The sequence below is a fragment of the Garra rufa genome, chromosome 5 (genome assembly GCF_049309525.1).
Source record: "Garra rufa chromosome 5, GarRuf1.0, whole genome shotgun sequence".
NCBI classification, from domain to species: Eukaryota; Metazoa; Chordata; class Actinopteri; order Cypriniformes; family Cyprinidae; genus Garra; species Garra rufa.
This window is the reverse complement of record NC_133365.1, coordinates 1,489,166-1,499,314: the sequence shown is the minus strand read 5'-3', so window position 1 is coordinate 1,499,314 and position 10,149 is coordinate 1,489,166.

Genomic DNA, 10,149 nt, shown 5'->3' with positions numbered 1-10,149 from the left:
ACTCCGAAAATTTGGCAAAATAAACTTTTAGCAGATGTGCGTTTTTAAAATGTATTTTCGCTTCCAAGAAAATGGACCAGACGGATTTTCATCCAAGAAATGAGAATGTCAGTTCCCTTAAATTATAAAAGCACCTAAATGTGATTAAATTCTAAAACCCCATGAGCATGATTAAATTATAAAAATAGCGTTAAAATGTATTATAATTATAAAATGGTGAAAAACTATAATTAATTAAATTATAATTAATAATTATATAATTAAAATTAAATTATAAAGCCCCAAATATGATTTGGTTATTAAAAATAACCCCAAATGTTATTAAATTACAAATTTCCCTTAATATTATTACATGATATTAAAATATAATTATAAAAAACTACAGCCAATTAGTAATAGCAGGTAACAGAAGTGTCTATGATTGCACTCTTACGTTATTTATTTATGTTGAATATGTAACTACATTCATTTCTTAAATAATTTTACATTTTTTTAAATGTATTCTCCCTTTTAAGAAAACAAATTCATCCAAAAAAGTCTCTGTTGAATAAAAATGTCCCTTTCCCTGCATTGTGAAAGTCCCTAAATACAAGTAAATTATAAAACCTCTAAATATTATTTATTAATAAAAAACCCTAAATATTATTAAATTATAAACCCCTTAAATATGATTCAATTATTTTAAAAACCCTAAATTTTGTTAAATTACAAATTCCCCTAGTATTTTTACATTTTTAAATGAATGAATGTAATTTTATATATGTAAATAATAAATGTAATCTACATTCATTTATTAGATTATTTATTCACCTTTTTAAGCAAACGAACAAGAAATATTGATATCTTAGACTTTCATCTAAAAATAATAATGAAAAAGTCCCTTTTCCTAAATTATAAAAGCCGCGAAATATGATTGAATTTTACAAATAAAAAAAATAATAATAAAATACAAATTCCCCCTTAATATTATTACATTATATTAGAATGTAATTATAAAAAAACAGCCAGTTAGTAATAGCAAATAAAAAAGGTGTTTATGATTGCAGTCATACTTTTTTTTTTTTTATAAATAAACATTAATTTATGAAATTATTAAAAAAAAAACTTTTTAGGTCCAGAAATATTGCTAACATATGTGACCATGGACCACAAAACCAGTCATAAGGTTAAATTTTACAAAAATTTTATGTATACATCATATGGAAGCTCAATAAACAAGCTTTCTATTGATGTATGGTTTGTTAGGATAGGACAATATTTGGCCGAGATACATCTATTTGAAAATCTGGAATCTGAGGGTGCAAAAAAATCTAAATACTGAGAAAATCACCTTTAAAATTGTCCAAATTAAGTTCTTAACAATGCATATTACTAATCAAAAATTACATTTTGATATATTTATAGTAGGAATTTTACAAAAAATCTTCATGGAACATGATCTTTACAGAATTTCCTAAAGATTTTTGGCCTAAAAGAAAAATCAATAAATTTGACCCATACAATGTATTTTTGGCTATTGCTAGGAATATACCTCAGCGACTTAAGACTGGTTTTGTGGTCCAGGGTCACATATAGAGAATAGCAATGTCCCTTTCCTAAATTATAAAAAAATAAACATTAAATTATTATTTATTTTAAATGAAACTTTTAAATAAAAATACATATGTAGCAATACCAGTGACAAATGTGTATATGAATGCACTCATACTTATACATTTTTATATCTGTAAATATAAATGAATCACATATCAAATGTTTGTTGAAAAAATATTATATAATAATTATATGATTTAAAAAACATTGTCCTAAATTTTGGTGGCTTTTATGTATATGGGCAGATTTCGGGCTCTGCTGTAAGTAGTTGTAAATCTAAAATCATTAATAAAAAGAGAATTAAAAAAAATCTTTGGCTTATTAGTAACTGCTCATTATACCATTTTATGCCGTTTAATAAGCAGGTGAATAATTATTTACCTTCTTAATGTCAAGAGGCTGTCATTTTGGGCTGTCGTGTTTTATTTATAAGAATATTCATATTACGAAAGAAATGTACAAATATGCTTATCTAACCCTCAAATGGCCATCAAGCCTGTTTATTTAACCAGCTTTGCCTGATCCTTTCAAAACAATATCACTTTATTCTAAAGGAACGTCTGTTTCTATTCCTGTAGGTTTTAATCATCAGGACGACACGTCGTAAACAATGTCTCTAAAAATGAACACAGGAGAGAACGCTGTTCAGATGAGTTGCTGTGAAACTTGGATACGTGCTTAAAGAGATATGACAGGTAGGAACAACCTTCCAAATATGCTCAAGTTCACTGAGTGTGTGTTTGTTTTACAACACCTCAGAAAGTGGCAGTAGAGTGAAGAAAAGGCCATGTTTCATCTGACAAACCCATCAAATGTTAGTAAAAGAGTTTTTTGACTGCTTATGGTTCCCACTACAGTGTTGCATAATACAGATATGCCTATTCTTTATTGCATCTCTCATACTAACATCTTTCTATGTCTACCTACAAATGATCCATATGGTCTCAATTCTCCAAATGTGTTGTCCTTTGCCCCACTTCTCTGGTCTAGTCTAGCTGTTTGTTGCTTTGCACAAACTTGTAGATTTAGATGATGGCATGTTGCCCTACAGCAGAGCGGAGCTCGAGGACACACTCTCCATTATCAGTCATTGTAACACCCGCAGTTCATCTGCGGGGAACTATTTACAGGAGCTTTAGAACAAACGGTCTGAGATTTATCACTCTATTGTGTATGTAGTCGGGGAGATTTCTTGTTTATTGTACCTTTGTTGTCCGTAAAGCAAACAAAAAAGCATCTCTTTTGTCCTTTAAAACTCATTTTGTTATTAATGTCTAAAATTGATTTTAAAAACTGCCCTCAGCCATTTCTTTCGTGCCTTCAAACAGAACATGTTAATAGCATTCTTTTTGAGCAGTGAGTTTTTTTTCTTTTCTGAAATTTGGTTCTTTTCACAAGCAAGATTGTATTTTGATTAGCCATTATAATTTTTAGGTCATTATGATAAGCTTCTAAAAAGCAAAAGGAATCAGACTGCGAAACATCTTGCATGCCGCTAAGAAGTAATTTTCTCTTTTGTGTCGCATAAGCGCAATGTTAAATACATCGGCCAACCGGCCTCCATAAATGACTAATTCATGGACAAGTCTCACTTTGAACATGAAAAAAGGATGTTATACAATGTCTCATTCTTATTTGAAGGAACATTTCACGTGAAAGTGAACATTTGCTTACTCTTAGACCATCCAATATGTAGAATAGGGGTGCAACGGATCGCAGATGATCCGTGATCCGTACGGACCGGACCCCACGGTTCGGTATGCATGTGGTTCGCGGATTAACTGTTAAATTGAACCATTATAGAGTAAAAGGGTATGATTTGCATATGTTTCGTCTTGTCAATTTACCCATTCAAACTACTTAAACTGCTGCAGCAAAAGAGAACACGCGCGCTGTTTCTTGATTCTTTTTTTTTTTTTACCGCTGCCGCACATACCTGAAGCGAGCACGCGCACAGAGAGAGACGCGCGATTCAGACTGCGTGATTCACAGGTTGATTCCTCTTTAAAACTTCTCTCAACTTACATACAAAGTTATGTTTAATACCCGTTTTGGTATTCTGGTAAACACAGTCGGTTATGTCTTCAGTGAACCGAAACAGCTGAGAAAGATGCGTGCCAGTATCAGAGACGTGCATTAGGCCTTAAAGAGACAGCGTCCTATAAATACCTGCAGTGAGAAGCACTAGTTATTTTACAATTAAATATTAAATTTCTGCACCTGAATACTAGTGTTATTGATTTTATTAGTAACTTTATTTTTATTCATCTACACTTTTCATTTTTGTAATTGACTTTATTAGTTCAGCTAGTAGTTTTTGCTGTGGATTAGAAGTACTTAAAGTTAGCATTCAGTAATTATTAAAAAAACAAACTTTTTTTTGTTTTGTTTGTTTTTTGCTGATCCGAAAAATGATCCGATCCGTGACTCCAAATCCGTGATATGATCCGAACCGTGAGTTTTGTGATCCGTTGCACCACTAATGTAGAATAATTTGTTTGTTTGTTGGAACAGATTTGGAGAAATTTTGCATTACATCACTTGCTCACCAATGGATCCTCTGCAGTAAATGGGTGCCATCAGAACGAGAGTCTAATTAGCTGATAAAAACATAATAATGTTATAACTATAAACAAGTAATCCATATGACTACAGGCTATCAGTTAATGTCTTGAGATATATATATATATATATATATATAGTTTTTTTTTCTTTTAACGGTTGTTTCTAGTCAGAATTGTCCATAAATCCATAGTAACGCTTCCTTCAATAAAAAAAAAGCCATCCTCACTTGTCCTCTCACATCAAACTCTGCCAACATATTTGTTTAGAACTGTTTTGGACTGTTTTTGCTTGATTTGTGCATATTTCTATCCTGATTCAGATGGGATGACCTTTTACTAAAAAGAGCAATATTTTAGATAGAAGACTCGCATTCTAGGTGGTTTTAGGTAAAATGTCTTGAAGGGGTCTTATTATGCTTTTTCACTTTTTAAATTTTAGTCAGTGTGTCTTGTTTGGGCATTAAACACATCTACAAAGTTACAAAGTCCACTCCAAAAGGAGATATTTACTTTTTAAAAAATCCCTTTTCAAGAACTACAACGAATGGCTCGTTTGGCCTACACAGCATTGTTTTCCGGATGTTATGATGTCACAAAGCTCATTAGAATATCATTCAAATGAATCCCACCTATGCAAATTTGAATCGTTGGTAGGTCGGAAGGGACGGGGTGGGGGATTAGCCTAAATTTAGAGATGTAGCATGGACAGCTGCTTCTGGGATGCTTCAGCGAGCTGCAGGGTGGCTTGTATAAATGCAAGCATGGACTAAAGTGACCGCAAACTCCTCCGATCGCTGTGTCAGAGCTGCGCCGTTGACGTCTACGTTATAGAGGGACAAAACACATACGGAGTCGTGACTGATGCAAACACAAGCATTGACTAGAGTGACGATCATCGGTTGCCACGCCGGAGCCGCGCCGTAGATGTGTGCAGTGTGTGATAAGAGATTTATTCATCATACAGTGTGGATAGCTTCACTAGCCTTATGCTGGAGCTGGTTTCAGGTATGTAAATAATTAAATAAATTAGCACAATAATGATAATATTATATCGCGATCTCGCAGGCTGACGATAGGACCAACACTACTGTAGCGTATTATTTACTCACCCTCCATGCATCCTAGGTGTATATAACTTCCTTCTTTTAGACGAATACCTCCTGTTGTGAATTGATGTGTTTTTGTAAGAAAAATATCCATATTTAAAACGTAAGAATCACTTTAATCTAGCTCGCGTTAACAGTTGTACACAGAACTTGCTGCTTTGGGAAGGGGCGCGGCAATACTGAAACGCCATCTAAGCTGTTCACCAATCGCACTGCAGTGGGACTGCTAACCAATCACAACACTTCCTTTTCGGAAGGCGGGCCTTCATCAAACCCGGAACTAATCGAGCCATTTGTGCTAGGCTGGGGAGAAAGCTATTGTAATAATGTAAATTATGTGAAAAATAATGTGTTTTTCAAACCAACAAGCATGTTCTAGTGCACCCTCAAAACAAAATAAAAACTTTGTAAAAGAGCATAATAGGACCTCTTTAATGATAGATTTTTTTTTTTTTTTTTTTTTACAAACATGCAGTTTTTCATTTCACAAGACATTGATTGATGGATTGGAGACGTGTGAATTACTTGTGGATTTTTGTGATGTTTTTATTAGCTGACTGGACTCTCATTTTGACGGCACCCATTCACTGCAGAGGATCCATTGGTTAGCCAGTGATATAATAATGCTGTTCTAATTTCTGCAAAGATGCATTTGTAATGTGGGGAGTCATGACAATGGAGTAGTGGATCCAAATGCAAGGTTTTATTCTAAAGAGCAAGGTCAAAACAGGCTAGTGATGGGCACTTTCGAAGCACTGCTTCATGAAGCTTTGTAACTTTTGCGAATCAATTATTTCGAAACATTTTTGACTAAAACATTTCAGGATGCAGCTTCAAAAGGCTCTACACAATCCCAGCCGAGGAATAAGGGTCTTATCTAGTGAAATGATCAGTCATTGGTCAAAATAAATAAATAAATAATTAAAATCAAATACTTTTTAACCACAAATGCTTGTCTTGCACTAGTAGACAAAGGTACTGACTCAGTGTTTACAAAGCGAACATTCAAAGAAAGCCAAACGCTCTTTACAAAAAAAGGTAAAACAACAATGTCGGACAATTTGGAAGTTGGAGGAGAAAATTAGACTTTTTTGACCGAAGTACACAGACAAAGAACAAACCACACATGACCTTTCCAATGTGATTTTTATAACGCTTGAAGACGTGCATGCGCATCGCAGACCTAGTGCAAGATGAGCATTTGTTTTTTTTTGTTTTTTTAGAAAATGACTAAACGTTTCACTAAATAAGACTCTTACTCCTCAGCTGCGATCGTGTAGAACCCTTTGAAGCTGCATTGAAACTGCAGTTTGGACCTTCAACCCGCTGATCCTCATTGAAGTCCTGGAATGTTTTCTTCAAAAACCCTAATTTCTTTTTGACTGAAGAAAGAAAGACATAAACACCGATGACATAGGGGTGAGTAAATTATCAGGAAAATTTTGTTTTGGAAGTGAACTAATCCTTCAAGTAGCACAACTCAGCAATGACAATAATAACAAAATGTGTTTCTCAAGCACCAAATCAATAGGTTACTGTCGTAACCCCGGTTCTCTGAAACATCGAGTGGAGAGATCCACCTATGGGAAGGGCATCCGTACCTGACCTCTGCAGAAGCATCCAATTGCACCAAGTCTGGCTTGACAGACAGAAGCGCGTGCCCACTGGCAGGTAAGGGGCCGCCCCTTACCGGGCGAATAAAACCAATGCACGCGCTACCTTTCCTCAGTGAGCATATTCGCTTCTCGCAGCAAGCGGGGCAAACTTGGTGGATCTCTCCACTCGATGTTTCAGAGAACCGGGGTTACAACAGTAACCTATTGTTCTCTTTCATCATCTCGTGTTCGAGATCCACCTATGGGAGATATGGACAGCTCCCCGGTTGCCCAATACACCCACAGTGAGGCCCTGTAAGCCAGAGGACGGTCACCTGGAGAGGCGGTGCTTGACACGTCACCAAGGATCAGACCCCCATAATGAGCATGAATACCAGCCGTGCAAGAATGAACTGTGGTAACATGCACATAATATGGCCACACACCTCATGCTGATATATTAATAATAATATATGCACACATAATAAAGATGTGGGTGGGGGGGGGGGGGCAGATGACTTGCTAGAAACATGAATAAGCTGAGTTGGACCACTCAAGCCTAAGGTGTTAAGGGTCCGAGGGCGCAACCCAACGAAGAACCCACACCTAAAACAGAATGAGCTACCGGGGTCTGGGTGACATCCAGCCGGTAGTATCTGACAAATGTATGTGGTGAGGCCCAGCTTGCAGCGGCACAAATGTCCTGCAAGGAAACCCCGTTAAACAGAGCCCAGGAGGCTGCCAAGCCTCTAGTGGAGTGAGCTCTGAGGCCCTCTGGAGGACGCACTCCCTTAGATTCATATGCCAAGGAGATGGCTTCCACAAGCCAATGAGAGAGGCGTTGCTTAGAAATGGGATTCCCTGTGTTTGGGGGGGGGCCCAAGAAATGAAGAGCTGGTCGCTCCTTCTGAAAGCGCTGGTCCTGTCAATGTAAACCCGTAAAGAGCGAACAGGACATAAAGCGTTCAGCCTCTTATCCTCTGAAGAGGAGAAAGGAGGAGGATGAAAAGCGGAAAGCTGAATCACCTCACATGCAAATGCTGGGAAGCATTTTGGCATAAAGGCTGGGTTAGGCCTTAGAAAGACCTTATCTCCATTGATGGAGAATTTCGTGCATGAGGAATGGACTGAGAATGCATGCAAGTCACTGACACGTTTGGCTGATGCCAGTGCCAGGAGCAGAGCTGTCTTAAGAGACAGAAGCTTAAGAGAAATGTCTCCCAGCGGTTCAAAAGGGTATTGAGACAAGACCCCCAGCACCATGGAGAGGTCCCATTCTGGAATCACTTTTTTAGTGACTGGAAGGGAGCGGCGGGCGCCTTTCATAAATCTACGAATGAGAGGGTGTTGCCCCACTGTCGTGCCATCGAACCCAACATGACATGCGGCGATAGCCGCCAAGTAAACCTTAATAGTGGAAAAAGATCTTCCACCATCGATAAGGTCTTGCAAAAAGCTCAAAATAGCAGTGAATGAGCACTGATACGCTATCAGCTGGCGCTCATCGCACCACTGCTCAAACACACGCCACTTGCAGTTGTAAAGAGAGCGTGTGGAGGAGGCTCTGGCATTCTGAATGGTAGCGACAACACGTGGGGGGAGCCCCAACGTGTTTAAATTTTCCCTCTCACGGGCCAGGCCCATAGAGCCACCCTGTCTGGGTGGGGATGGTAGATCTCCCCGTTCGCTTGAGACAGGAGGTCTGTGCGTAGCGGAAGTGGCCACGGCTGTGCATACAGAAGAGGAATTATCTGTGCCAGCCATGGAGATTTGGGCCATCTGGGTGCTATCAGAATGAGCGTCAGGCTCCGTTCTTTCACCCTGGCCAGAGTGGGCGCTATTAACGATAGCGGAGGAAATGCGTAGAGAAGCACTTTGGGCCATGGATGGGCCAGTGCGTCCACGCCGAGGGGGGCGTCCTCGTCCCGTAGCGAGAAGAACATAGGGCACTGGGCGTTTTCGTGCGAGGCGAAGAGATCGACGGTCGCCTGACCGAATCTCCTCCACAGTAGCCCCACTATCTGAGGGTGGAGGCGCCAATCCCCATAGAGTGGGTTCCCCCTCGATAGAAGGTCTGCTCCTCTGTTCAGAACGCCTGGGACATGAGTCGCCCGTAACGACAGGAAGTGTCGCCTGCTCCATACTAACAGCCTGTGAGCTAGAGCATGGAGCTTTGAAGAGTGCATCCCCCCTTGACGGTTGATATAAGCCACGGCTGTGGTGTTGTCGCAACGCACCAGCACGTGATGCCCTTGCAGGCGGGGCAGAAAGTGATTCAGAGCTTTCCAAACCGTGAGGAGCTCCAAATAATTTATGTGGGCTGAGTGAAGTGTGTTTGGCCACACACCGTTCACTGTTCTGCCCTCCTGTGTGGCACCCCACCCTGTTAAGGAGGCATCTGTCGTCACAACTTTGCGCATCATGATTGCCCCGAGGGGAGTTCCATGAGCGTAAAACTCCACATTCCTCCAGTGGCGCAGCGCTGCAGTGCAAGCGCGCGTCACCGAGACAGAGCGGCAGAGATCGCGTAATGGGCTGAGATGAAGAGATAAAACCCACTTCATGAACGCCCTCATTCTCAGCAGGCCTAAAGGCAGGACATGGACAGCCGAAGCCATAAGACCCTGTAGTCTGAGACATGTGCGATACTGTACCCTCGCCCCTTCTCTGAAAAGCGAGAGGCATTTCAGAAGAGAGAGAGTGCGCTGTTGCGAGAGCCGTGCGCGCATTGTTATAGAGTTCAGCTCCAGCCCCAGAAAAATCACATTCTGCGAAGGAGTGAGATTGCTCTTGTTCACGTTCACTCTGAAGCCGAGCGCTGTGATGTGAGCGAGCACACGGGCAGTGCTTTGTAATGCTTCCTCTCTCGAATCGGCTATGATCAGCCAATCGTCTATGTACGTCAGGATTCTGAGTCCCGCTGCTCTCAGCGGAGCGAGTCCTGCCTCCACACACAGACAGAACGTCCTTGGGCTGAGTGAGAGCCCGAAAGGAAGAACTGTGAACTCGTAACAAACGCCTTGGTAGGCGAAACGAAGGAATTTTCTGTGTGGAGGATAGATGCTTATGTGGAAAAAGGCATCTTTCAGATCGATCACTGTAAAAAACGCAGTGTGATTTACGGATCTTAAAAGAGAGGAGTGACTCAACATTCTGAAATTGTATTTCCTGAGATGTTTGTTCAACACTTTGAGATCCAGAATAGGGCGGAGAGAACCGTCCTTCTTCGGGACTAGGAAATAACGGGAGTAAAACCCCTGACTGCTTGAGTGCGGTGGTACCACTTGCACC